Source organism: Bactrocera latifrons, unplaced genomic scaffold (genome assembly GCF_001853355.1).
Source record: "Bactrocera latifrons isolate USDA-ARS-PBARC rearing strain unplaced genomic scaffold, ASM185335v1 scaffold_226, whole genome shotgun sequence".
Classification (NCBI taxonomy): Eukaryota; Metazoa; Arthropoda; class Insecta; order Diptera; family Tephritidae; genus Bactrocera; species Bactrocera latifrons.
This window is the reverse complement of record NW_017535808.1, coordinates 113067-127036: the sequence shown is the minus strand read 5'-3', so window position 1 is coordinate 127036 and position 13970 is coordinate 113067.

The window sequence follows — 13970 nt, the reverse complement described above, 5'->3', positions numbered from 1 at the left end:
ATTGAAGGAAATGTTTTAAGACTTTTACCTAGGATCTGAAAAATATGGAAAAGAATTCTGAAATTCGAAACATAGAAGCTGACTAAGGAAACCTTTAGTCTAAGGAAACATTTAATGGATTAAGGGCTTTACTTCGCTTCAGCTCAGTAAATTTGTTAGAGGAAATCCGGTCAGACTTGCTGCAATAGACTCCTTGACGGCGTTTAGAAGATAAAATGCAAGCATTTAACAAAAAGTTCATCAAAATGCTTAAAATTCATCTGATCTACCTAACTATACTACTTAACCCATAACTTCGAATTAGAGTCACCCTGTTGTTATATATAAAAATAGATAAGTTAAGCTTCCACTAACACCTACGGTTTGTCATGACTACCGAAATAAACGCACTATAGTGGACACACACATTTTTTTGTGATTCCTTTCAACTTTTCGGCTATCTCTCTCCGCCACTTTGGTCACTGCATGAGCCGCCAGTAGCACACTAGCCTTTTGATAGTACTTCCAACTGCCACAGTTCGCTTTGTGCATTCACATTCACATTTTATGGCCAGCTTAGCATGTGGCTTATATTATTTTAAACATGTAATCACACTAAATGCTTTTCATTATTATTTAGCGCACACAATTACATACAAAAATACACACATCCATATAGCATAGTAAGCGTTTTCGATAAATGTTTTCGTTGCCGTATGTGTGTGTGTTTTTGAGCGTAAAATGTGCGTTTGTGCTTTTGTGCTGCTGTAAACTACTGTTAGTTTTTCATATGCTCGCCATGCTTGCTGTGGCAGAGATAAAAACGTGCCACAATCATTTGTATGGGAAAATTTTGAAATTTTCACTTGACTCCGCACGCTAAATGCACACATATGCATGCGCATATTCAAAAAGTGCTACGCACTTATACCCAGAACAGGGGTTATATTAAGCTTTCCAAGAAGTTTGTAACATGCAGAAGCAACTCAATTTGTGAAATTACTGATACTATACCACTATAGCATATAGCTGTCATACAAACTGAACGATCAAAGTGCAATTCTTGTATGGAAAAGTGGTATATTTGACGAGATATCTTCACCAAATATTGCATCTATTATTATCTAAGGCTACTATATAATTCTTGAAAAAAATTTTGAGATCGGACCACTATAGCATATAGCTGTCATACAAACTGAACGATCAAAATCAAACTCTTGTATTAAAAATTTGGGTATTTGACGAGATATCTTGACCAAATTTGGCACGTATTATTATCTGAGACTACTATATAGTTCTTGAAAAAATTGTTGAGATCGGAACACTATAGCGTATAGCTGCCATACAAACTGAGCGATCAAAATAAAATTTTTGTATGCAAAAGTAGTTTATTTGACGAGATATCTCCACCAAATTTTGCATGCATTATTATCTGAGGCTACCATATAGTTCTTGAAAAAATTGTTGAGTTAGGAACACTATAGCATATAGCTATACAAACTCACTGATAAAAAAAAACAAGATAAAGATATTTTTATACCCTTTAATATAATAAAATACAACTGTGAAGGGTATTATAGCTACGGTGTAGCCGAAGTTAACGTAGTCTCATGTTTTTGATATAAATGCGGGTGCACTTCTGCAAAAGAAAAAAGCTTGCTAAATATACCGTTATTCGATTATTGCTTGCATATAATTTTTATTGTTGCATTTTTTGTTGTAATTTTTGTGATAAAATCACTTGTGGTTAAATTGTGAATTTCCAAAATTTGCCAAATGCCAGTTCGTTATTAGTTTCGCTTTGTAAAGCACGTGCTTTAAAGTTCCGCCAAAGCTCCCCGAGCAGCTGTTAAATTGTTTGCGTCGCACGAACTTCGTGTGTGTGGTTGTTGGCTACATTTATATACATATGTTTCTTTGCATATATACATAAATAGTATATATATATTATTATTTCTTCACACACAAAATACTATTTATATAAAATTCACTGGTTTACAAAATATTTTCGACAGTGCGAACCACAAAAAAGGCACTGACCATGCATATTTATTTCAACTACAAGTTCGGACAACCGCAATTGTTGTGCTATTAAATAACAATTTTATGACCAATCGTGGTTAAATGGTGAGCCAGTTAAATATAAGCATAAACTAGCAGCAAATATAAGCAAAATAAAATGTCAGGCGAAAGCGAAGGCTGCATATTGATTAAAATTGAAAAGTAGAAAGCTGAAAAAGTTGAAAGTATTTTTGTTGCATAAGAAAAACTGTTAATTGAATATAACCACAAAGTGTTGCATGCATGAATATTAATTATTTTTGACAAATTATTAGTTTTAGTATAAATATTTTTAGGTTAGCGGCTATGAAAGCTCAATTCAAATATTATGAAACGAATGGGTATAAAGTCAATTATGTAATAAAATACAGTTGAACTGCTCTTGAATTGGCAATAGAAGTCAAATTTCATATAAGTTTCCTTACTTAACTCGATGTATTTTTAACTCGAAGCTTGTTTTTGTGGATTATGGTTATACGAGTCGCGGAAGTTCACTGTAATTTAAACAACTTTAACTTTAATTATTGCATAGCTTTGTGCAATAAGCCGTAATAAATTTGGTGAAGATATATTTTCAAATAAAAGCGTGGACAATAATCCGCACCAAGTTTGCTGAAAATATCTTCTCAAACGAAAATGTTCGGTAGTTCAGTTTATATGACAGCTGTACCGTTCGATTCGAGCAAATGACGTGTGCGAAGCTTCAGCCCGACATCTCCATAACCGATAGACTAATTCAGACTAAATTTAATCAAATATTTTTCGCAAAAAAAGAAAAAAGTCATACTATCAGCGGTTTGTATAAGAACGTTGAGAATTGCATCTAATAAAGCCTTAAACGAACGCGTGTTTCAGAAGTTCATACAAATTGGTATTGTCTTATATAAATCACGAGTAGATGGCGCTGCCGTTGAAATACTTTAAATAGCTTTCAGAAGTTCAGTTTTTAAATATTCACTTGAATTGGTTATTTGTAACTGAATCCGATTTTGATATAGTGTAATTATAATGTCTTATACAAGTATCGGTCTTTATGTAGGTAAAATGAATATCATGAAAGTGACAGATAAGGTTTGCACTATAAAATTGAACTTCAAGCTAAGATTGTTTTGCAAGCGGATGTATTAAAATTTGTTCTCGATGTACATTATAGCTTTAGCATACTCTAGAATGCTACTTGTGGATTGAGGTTGATGAATACAATAGACAATCCTCAAGCCCTAGTTACGATTTCAAGTCACACCAAAAGCTGGTGGATGGCGCAGGAGTATGCGATTCGCCAGCGGAGCCTAGAACATCTATACAGACGGATTAAAAATAATCAATGCAGTGGGAGATGGAATCCATTACTCGGTACTGAGTCGCAGGAGCCTCTCAAGCTTTCGGAATGCTGAAGTATCTTCCAAGCGAAAGTATTTGCGGTCAGGAAAGCGGTTGAGATAGCTAACATAGAATAGATAGAAACAACGAAAAAAAAAAAATATCAATTATACGTCGATAGCCAGGCGGTTATAAAGGCAATAGCCGTATAACGCTTGACGCCAGGGGTAGGGAGGCAGATACTGTCGACAGCCAGGACGTAATGAAGGTCACAGTCTTACATCGCATTACATCAGAGACAGGGAGGCAGATGCCAGAAAGCGGCTACATATATACTGGGATCCAGGTCCCGAAATAACTGTTGAGATTGGTGCCATCCATCTGGCTACCGAACTAGTACAGGAAATATGAGAATCACTAACAGCGATATAAAATAAAGTTTTAAAGGCTGACAGACGATCAGGACGAGATGAAATAAATTAAGGACATACAGGATAGCCAAGAACATATACAAAAGCTCCAAAGACTGCCTCCTGGCATTACATGCGAGCCGGATGAGCAAACGTAAAGGTTAAACATGCAAAAAAAAAAAACAAAGCAGGAAGCAGGCAAAAGAAAGATGCTGGAGCGCCTTCAATGCTTCTGTCCAGCTTTTTCAAGAACTCGTCTTCGATATGGGGGAGCATCGCACTTTAAGTTACTAGCAGAAGTCTCAAATCAAGATACCAAATTGCTCTTAAGCTTCCTAAAACGCATTGACGATCTGTATGACGAATACTTCAACTCAAATTAAATATAGTTTGGATCTGGCACTACTAAAGATCAGTTGGTCTATGTTTGGTGTGACAGTCGAGCAATATAACCTCACCCATCCCAGTTCCCATGACAAACGGGTCTACATAACCGGAACGAATACAGATTTTTTAAACGTTCAAGGCCATTCAGGCTCGGCAGAATTTCGTCGCTATAACAACAAGTCTAACCTATCCTAACAAAGTTACTGGTTGAGCACCTTACAAGCTAAAGGAAAGAAAACATGCAAAAGCTCAACCTCCCGTTTTAGAAACAATACTGAAATACCGTTACTTGCTAAGTAATATACCGTTATATTAGCCTACCAAGCAAATATATACTGGAGTAAGCCCTACAAATGTGTTAAAAATCTTCAATAAACGGTAAATTGGAGAAAATTTAGGAAAGACTATCACATAAGCTCTGTTCTTGGAGGTCATACTTCAAACAACAGTACTTTATAAGTAATCTCACAATTAAATAACTTACAAAGAAACTATCTGCTTGACTACTACGCACAAATGATTTAAAATCACTTTTATAATCAAAAAGAAAGTAAATCCTACAACTCTCGTCCTTGACCGCTCCTACAAGCCCAGCACATAACCTCAGTGAAAGACAAATAATACTTTTTCCTTATAACTTTCACTGACTAACTCTTTAATTACGACGAAATGCACCAAATAGTCTTTTTACTTTCAGACAAAATTAATCATTCACGGTGCTTTTAAATCTCAACTTATCTTATTGACTCTTTAAAGCGCACAACCTGCGCTCGCAACTCGCAACTCACAATCATTAATTTGTATTTACATTCGTATTATATAGTATGCAGTACTTACAAGTATTAAGCGCGCGTGAAAATAAGAAAAACATTTTCAATGGATATTAATCAGTATAAATGTCAGTAATGAAAATAATAATGCACTCATGCAATCCCAAAGGAGTGAAAGCAAACGAACCAAAAACAACAGCAATAGCAAAAAGTTGTTTGTAAATTATATAAAAGCAAGTGCGGCATACATGATTGTCGAAGTAATGAGTACATATAATGTGGTATTTATGTAATTCATGTTGAATATATTGATGTACGTATTTAGTAACGGTTTATAGCGCAGTGTGAGAGCAAACAAATTTCAAGGAAATCAATAATTATGAAATGCAAACGGATGCACTTGATGTTGGTAATACCATACGTCTGTATAAAGGTGCGCAAGAAGCAGATAACGGTATGAGTAAAGCGCAAAACTCAAAAAAAGACAGCTGCAGTGACTTTTAATTACAATAATAAAATTATCAAGGACCTCGGACGCAATGAAATTTCAAACGTCATATTATTAATGTAAGGTGATCGCAGAGGAGCATGGAGTCATGTCTAAAAGTTTACGCTAATGAGGAATGTTCTCTGAGCGACATACACTTGGGAGTAGCCAGAAACGATTCTTTTGCATATTGTCCTATATAACAGTCTTAGATCCAGTATCCCCTGGGTAGCCAAAAAAAAAATCTGTTTTAGGGCGAACTAAAGTGCGAAGGCAGAACATCGCACCCCAGGGTAGTGCGTTTAGCTTGGGACCCACCACATGGGGACCCACCGCATTGAAAAGTAGAAAACAGCCTTGGATGAAAGACCTCCCCTTTGACGAGCGTCATTCACTTGGCAGTGGCCAGAACGACTTTTTTTTACATATGACTCAATCAGCTTACGACTACTGGTCTTAGACCAAGTAACCACTGGGTAGACAAAAAAGATCCGCTAGAGCTAAAATGAGAAGGAGAAACATAACTCCCCATGGTTGTGCGCTGGGTGTGGGAGAGAGACTCCGTCACCGAGTATTGGCATCCCACCCCCCTGTGGATAAACATATAGCCAAATGCGCATCAAAGCGAACTTCTTCAGCATATCGCTGATTTGCGCCCACGGCCCGTCGGAGGAGAAAAACGTTGCGAACAAAGATGTCTTCCATAAGCGCTTGAACACACAAAATCGTGCTTGGCGACCTTAACGCCAGGTTAGACAAAAAAGATCTTTAGCACAATGGTCAGTAACTTCAGCCTCCATGATAAAACATTCACAAATGGGTTGAGGCAGATAGACTTCGGCGGGGCCCGAAGCCTTGTTATCTGTAGTACTCGATTCCAGAATAGGAAAATTCATAAAGCTACTTGGCTGACTCCGGATCGAAAAACCAAGTTGTCATAAACGTAAGACATTTATCCAGATAAAAAAAAACGTACTTTTGGACGGTGTAGCACCAAAGGAAATTCACTAACGAATGTTAAAAGTGTATAATGATTGTTCATCTACAATTAGAACATTAGAAAGATGGGTTGCTAAATTTAAACATGGTCGTACAAGCCTTGATACGATCCAGGTGAAGGATGTCCAAAACAACAGAAATCATAGCCAAAATACAGGATATGGTTTTGAAAGACCGTCCATTGACTGAGAGAGATTTAGTAGAAGCTCTACAAATCTCCTTAGGCAGTGGGAGACATATTTTAAGTGAAATTTTAGGTTTGATAAAACTGTGTGCACAATGGGTGCCACATTCGCTAACAATGGAACAAAAACACGTTCGAAAGCGATTTTCGCAGCAGCATTTGGAGCGCTTTAAAAATAGTAAAGTGGATTTTGTCGTCGATTCATCAGTATGAATGAGATTTGGGTCTATCGCCACAATTCTGAATCAACACAAGAGGCTAAAGAGTGGTATGAACCTGGTTGATCGGCTTCGAAACGAGTTCATGTCCGGAAGTCATAGAAGGTTATGACATACGTTTTTTGTTTTTTTTTTTTGATGCTAGAGGAATTTTGTTTGTGGATTACTTGCAAACTGGTAAAAAAAAAATAATTATGAATATTATTGCAACTTTCTGGACCAGTTGAGGGAAAAAAATCATGAAAAAAACTGGTTTGCAGAAGAAAAAACCCGTTTTCATCAGGGCAATGCACCATGTTACAGGAACATTTTGAAATGCCTAAAATCCATGAACTAAAGTTCGAATTGTTGGGGCATCAACAGCATTCTATAGATTTGGCCTCCAGCGACTTCCATTTGTTTCCAGTACTCAAAATATGTATGCGTGGCAAGCGTTTTTCATAAAATGAAGAGGTCATAATGGCTGTTGAAGCGTATTTTGCAGACCTTCTGGCTGCTCACTGCAGAGATGGAATACACAGATTGCAGGATCGTTGGAGCAAGTGTATTAATGTTCAGGGAGATCAGACTAACTAAAAAAGTGTATTTTGAAACATAGAATTGTGTTTTTCTTATATAACGGCAAAACTTATTGAACAACCTGGAATAAGAATCAAGTTCAAGCAGAAAATATGCAAAGGCTACGCACAGCAGATCATCTTGATAAGCAAAGATATAACAAATATTGAGAGAAGCCTTAGGCAGGCAATGTGGATTACTAGCTAGCGTACTGAGGGTAAATTCTACTACAAGTGATCAAGAAATGTGTGTGTTCAATGCTATGAATCCCAACGAACTGAGTGTTGCTAAGTATTTAGTTGTGCAATCCGAACTTTTTGCAAAGGTAACAGAGAAAAAAAACATGAATATATGATGGAAGGTATATCTAAATCAACTTGTAACCAACATATAGTTCAGTCATTGTAGTAAGTTCACCTCAGAATTCGAGATACCCAGCTGTAAGTCTGTAAATATTGTATATTGACACCCTAAAAGTTGTCTCAAAACCAACATATGGTAGGGTGTATCTCGAATTCCGAGATTATTACCTAATTTAAGCTTAAATGACTGGACTAATAATGAAGAAATCTCATATAGCATTTTTTGACACTACTCGTTCGTGTTTCACGCTCTCTCTTATATCCTGAGGAGGGCGCACTGAAGTTTGCCACGCAGTTTGCAACCTCCAAAATGAAATAACAGATACCCTATAAAACATAAATATAAATTATCATTCTGTATGTATTCGTATATACGCGTAGTAGTACTTAAGTTTTTGAGGCATCGACCTAAGATTTTGGACAAGTCGGAAGGTCCGATATCAGAACACTATAACAAGCAGCTGTCTTACAAACTAGCCTATTAAAATCCTTGTATAGAAAATATTTTGATTTGTCCAAGACACTACTCTAATTGCCAAATATATTGTTCAAATCAGGCCACATAGCAGCCATTCAAACTTACCGAAGAGTACTAAAGCTTTGGTGCAGCCAAAGTTAACGTTTCTACTTGTTCTTAGTACTTGGACTAATTTGCTATCATGTGGTTTCTTTTATAAAAAAGTTGGTTTTAGAAAAAGTTTCTTTCGCGACACAGTGTAGAGCAATACTTATGTGAGAGATCCTATCCTATATATGTGAATAAGTATATGCCTGTACAAGTGCTGAGTGTGCGTGTGTATGTGGTAGTTGATTGCACAGCTCAACGAAATACATATACATATATACTACATAAGTTAATATGCGTGCGCATTTGCAAATATGCCTGCGTGTAAGCAACTTAATTTCACAATTATATGCGTGAGTAGACAATTTTAATTAAATTCCCATTACATACACACCTACACACGCACACATACAAGCTCCTGCAAAGCTATGTTAAATATGTTATAGCCGACTGTAAACGAATGAATGCGTGAGTGATTCAAATTGGCAATGGCAATCAGCGATTTATATGTTCATATACTATATAAGTTTGTAAGCATTTGTAAGTAAAGGTTCAATGAGCTGCGGTTTCATAAAGTGCTACAACAACAACAACATTACAAAACAAATTAAAAAGGCAGCAGCACAACGTTAACAACAACGGTAAAACTGTAAAGCTACCCAAACGCAGAGGAATTCACAGCGCCGCAAACTTGATATTAAGCACGATAACTGTTGCAACAACTACAATGACAATAACAATAATAGCAACAACAAGCTATGTGTGTTAAGCATGCTTCAAGCGCAAATTAATAGGGTATTTGTCTGACGGCTCAAAAGCAGGCAGGCAGTTGAACGCCTATAACTGCACAAGGCGGCTACGAGTGCGCAAATGTGGCATAATGGCACGTGCATAACTCACACATACATACACATGCAAGTTGGTGTTGCATAATAATGCCCACAAAGCAGGTATTTAATCAATAACTGAAATTGTGGCAAACTTGGCAAGTTTCGGTGACTTTATTTTACACATTTTTCACACCAATCCTTGGTTTTGGTTTACAAATTTTTGTTGTTGTTATCGTTTATGTACTTTTTTACAATTAATTTGCGTGTTCGTGCTTCATTTGCATCAGCATTTTGCATTTCGTAATTAATTCGGCGAGTGGAAACCATTGTTGCGCAAAGAAAAATTGAATTTACGCAGATAACTGTAAATGAAATAATATACAAAAAATGTGAAAAAATTAAAAAAAAAATGTGAAAATGTTAAAAAATCAGCGTACAGGCGATTTTTGGGTTTTAATCACTTTTAACTGATTTCTGTGCGGCATGGCGTATACGTGATTTTGATTTTGAATTTTAAGCCATATTAATAGGTTGATATGCTGCTAAAGCCATAACGACAGCGCTACGATTACGTATACACACACACATATACATACGTAAATATATTTTAAAGCATATACATACATACTGACATACATATTTTCCAATAAAAAGCTTGACAAATTTTAAATTATATTAAAATTATTAAATTTTTTTTAAAATCATAAAAACAAAATTCGTCCGTTAGTAGAATGTAAAAACACAAAATTATAAACAAATTTTCTAAAAATGTAAAAAGAAATTTCGCAAATCTAATTTCGGGATTTTCCAACGGGACTAAACTTTCGGGGTGTTTTTATTTCGAGACTTTTTTATAGTTTATAATATGTATATAAAAATTAGAAAAATAAGAAAAATCCACGCAGAGGCGATTTTGGGTTTTAATCACTTTTAACTGATGCACATGGCGTATACGTTATTATTGTTTTGAGTTTCAAACCATAGTGAGGTGATAAGCCGCCAAAGCCTAAATTTTTTAAAAATATACAAAAAAATTACGGGATCCCGATTTCGGTATTTTCAAACGGCACCAAATTTTCGTGATTTTTATATTTCGGTATTCTTATGAAGTTCATAATATATAATAATAACTTTTAGCATATACTATTTTATAAAATTCTTTATGGTATGCGTATATGTTTTGACCATTTCTGGGTTAGATAGTAGTATATATACAAGTATGTTTCGTTTAAAAGGCCTCAAAATGATCTTTCACATAATCACATAAGACTAGTTTATTTATAATACCATTTTTTATTTGTATTATTATAAATAATTAAGTATACTCCAAAATCGACTAGGGTTATTTCTCTACTACTTATCGAGGTTGAAGTTTCCCTCACTTGCGGCACCTCTTTTCAATTTTGAAGGAGAAAAAAAGACAAAAAAAATCAACAAGAAAGTCAATTAGCATTATTAGAAATTATTTAAAAAAAATAATAACTTTTCTCTTTTTACTGAAAAATATTTGCTGCCTGAAATTTCGTGACTTGCGTTAAGTTTCTGATTTCGACATTTTAGAAATTTTTTATAAATTTATTTATTTTAAAAACTAGGGATGAATACGAGTATTCGCCAGTATGCATGTAAACTTATACTCATATGTACATATATATATTTTGATTATTATGTATGTGATTAACAAAAAATTTAATTTTCGGGAATTTTTAGATCGGACTTCTATATTTGTATTGTATTTAATAATAATTTACTTAATTAGAGCTATACATAAAACTATTTAAAATTAAATTCTGCTTCGTATAATTCAATTTGTCAACTTCAATACCATTTGAGCCAGAACGCCTGAATGTATGCTACACTACTAAAACGCTAAATTAATAAATAAGAGCAAATAATTTGAAAATACCTAAGTCATTTAAATATTAAAAATATTAGTTATGACTTAAATCAATTTTCATAGTTTCGGGATCACTATAACGGGATCCCGAAATTTTTTTTTCACATTTATAAATAAATAAATAAAAATAAAAACAAAAGAAAAGTGTATTTTCATAATATACACATACACAATATTTTCGGGATCCCGTAATACAAATCCCGAAATCACATAAAAGAGTTGTCTTACATTTTATAGTAGTGCTCTGACAGACTTCTACTTTGTCTGCCAATAAACCTTAAATTAAAGGTTATATAGTTCACCTTAGGTAGTGCCGGTATAGCATTACTAATAGTTCGATGACCTGATATAATATTTCTGGTGGAATAAGTTGTTTTTGAGCCAAAAATCCATGAAGGACTTAAGTTGATTTATTTTATTCCCAAAACAAAGCTCAATAGCTAAACGCTTTGCTAAAACTATAAAGAATGAAATATAAATAAAAGTTCTAGTATAGGAGTATTAAAGTTTCCACTACGCTTACATATGACGAGATCTAATTATTTACAAAGCTGTCTACGTTTAATAAGTGTCCAATAGTTCGTAGTATATTTTTTTACTTTTTCAAAATTAGACTTTGCAGCGCCATTAAATTTGGCTTAAAATTTGCCATAAATATTTTTCGCATGGAAATTTCAATAAATAAACAGCTAATCCGCTAATGAGCTGTACAAATTTTCTATTGTCTAAAACTACAAAATTTGTTAATGTTGCATTAAAATTTAATTATTTACATTTCAATGGGCTAATCCCGGCGGAATAATGGCGGCGAGTGAAATTATGAAACATTTATTATAACGTTTGTTTTGGTAGCTGGGGTTGGTAGAGTGGAGACTATATATACATTAGCGCTTTTATAAAACAGGTGTAGAGTTTAAAGCTCTTTCGCTTTAGTATGGAGCAACACAATAATTAACTATACATTTTGCCAAAAATGTTACGTATTATTTAGCAAGCGGAAGCATTGTTGAAAATTTCATGGAAATTGCGCAAATAAATAGAGGCTAACACCTAAGGCAGTGCGTGCTAATTGACATGTTGTTGCACAATGCCAGCTCTGCTAGCTGTGTAAATATTCATGCAATTTAGAATTTCGAAAAAATCGCATAATAGTAGATTTACCGTTATATGCTGTGGCTTAATTTTAAACTAAACACCGGTAAATGCCTGCAAATTGTTGACTAAACCGCCTAAATGTATGCAACAATGCTGATTGCCAGTTGTTGCAGTTCACGTGGAAACCGTAGTCGAACTTTTTGTTTTTGTTGTTGTTGTCATTTAATTTTTTGGTGCGAAAAGTGCAAAGTAAACAGTTTAGTCGAAAAATTGAACTGTGAAATTCAATTTGTGTAGCGGAAATGCCAATACAAACACATTTAAATTGAGATCGTATTTTATTTAACTATTGAAAATAAGGCGGGGAGGCTTTCACATGCTTTGATATGCTCAGTAAATTGCTAGGTCAACCTTGGGTATTTCAAACAAAATTTATTACAGTCTAAATTCTTCCTCCTCACGAAGTAATAAACTCATGCGTTAAGGCGACTGCCATCGACGTCCGAAAGAGATCATTTGAAGTCGATAAAAAATAAAAAGGAATTGATGCGTAACTACTGATTAAGTTTCTCTTTTGAGGGAGAGACATGAGACTGGTCTAAAATATAGTAACTCGAGCGCTTCCTCGTTTACTACTCTACAATTTCAGAAAGAGAATACACAAAGCCATGTGATTGGTTTCTTCATATGTCGGATCTCACATTGTTCAGTAGAGCCTACATGAAACTTGTCCAAAACATAGCAACTCACTGCTTCGTTCACTATTTAAACTTCGATTTCAGATAGAGAATATAGAAAGACGTACAGTTGGTTTCTCCATACGTCGGATCTAACAAACTTTTTTCTTTTTTTTTCTTCATTTCAAAGAAAAAGTTAATTTCGAACAAAATATGCTTCTTTTTTGACTCAGCAATGGCGCCAAGTCCAAGTCGAACTTATGACTTGACTAGTCCTGCAACATATATTCTGCATTGTTATAGCAATTCCTTTTCTTCTTAGTCTCTCCAACTCCCGGCTTTCCTCTTATCATGCCTCAAGTTGGCGTAGTAGAAGAAATAGATTGGACATGAGCTTTTATTCTGCTATAATAGATTCGGATAGGTTAGGTTAAGAGGTCTATTCTGTGGGGAATTTCAGTTGGACAGTTTGGAGTGACGGTGCGATGTGGTACCTAAAAGCTTCTATATTGTGGATCAAAAGTCACAAATTTGATCAGCAGGGACACCACTAGCGCACTGCTTTAATCTATCCCAAACCTTGCTGGACTTCCGGACTTAACTTTTCGAAACTCTGAAGTTGTGTGGAAAGTCAAAATCCTGACCACATAAGCCTGGACTTTCACTGAACCCTTGATATTTACAGCTAACCATTGAAATAGAAAAACCATAAAGGAATTCAAGGACAAAATGCAACAATAGATCTCTGCCTTTATAGTCTTTTGTTAAGGTCTTTAACCTTAGTTCGGTTTCCACAAGCTTTACAGAGGTTGATAGAATGCATAATCCGCCGATAGATGAGAGACCTTTTGATGATTTATTTGCTAATTCTAAAAATTTCAAAGTATCTGTTCAACACATTAAATAAAAAATTACGAAAAATTATTCAGTAATAAGCGCATAAAGCAGAAAGCTTTTTGCTCTAACAGATTTACGATACAAAGCCATGTTTTAACCTGCCGGGTAAGCACTTGACATGTTCCAGAAACTGCTTCGCTTTAAGGCTCTTGAATATGCGTTCGTGCCACCGCAATATTCCAATAACTGTAATTGGCAGGTTTGCTTACAATGCAATGGTTGTGCGTGTTTTGGTGCGCTAAATATTTGCTCAGTTGTAGTTAGTCGATGTTAA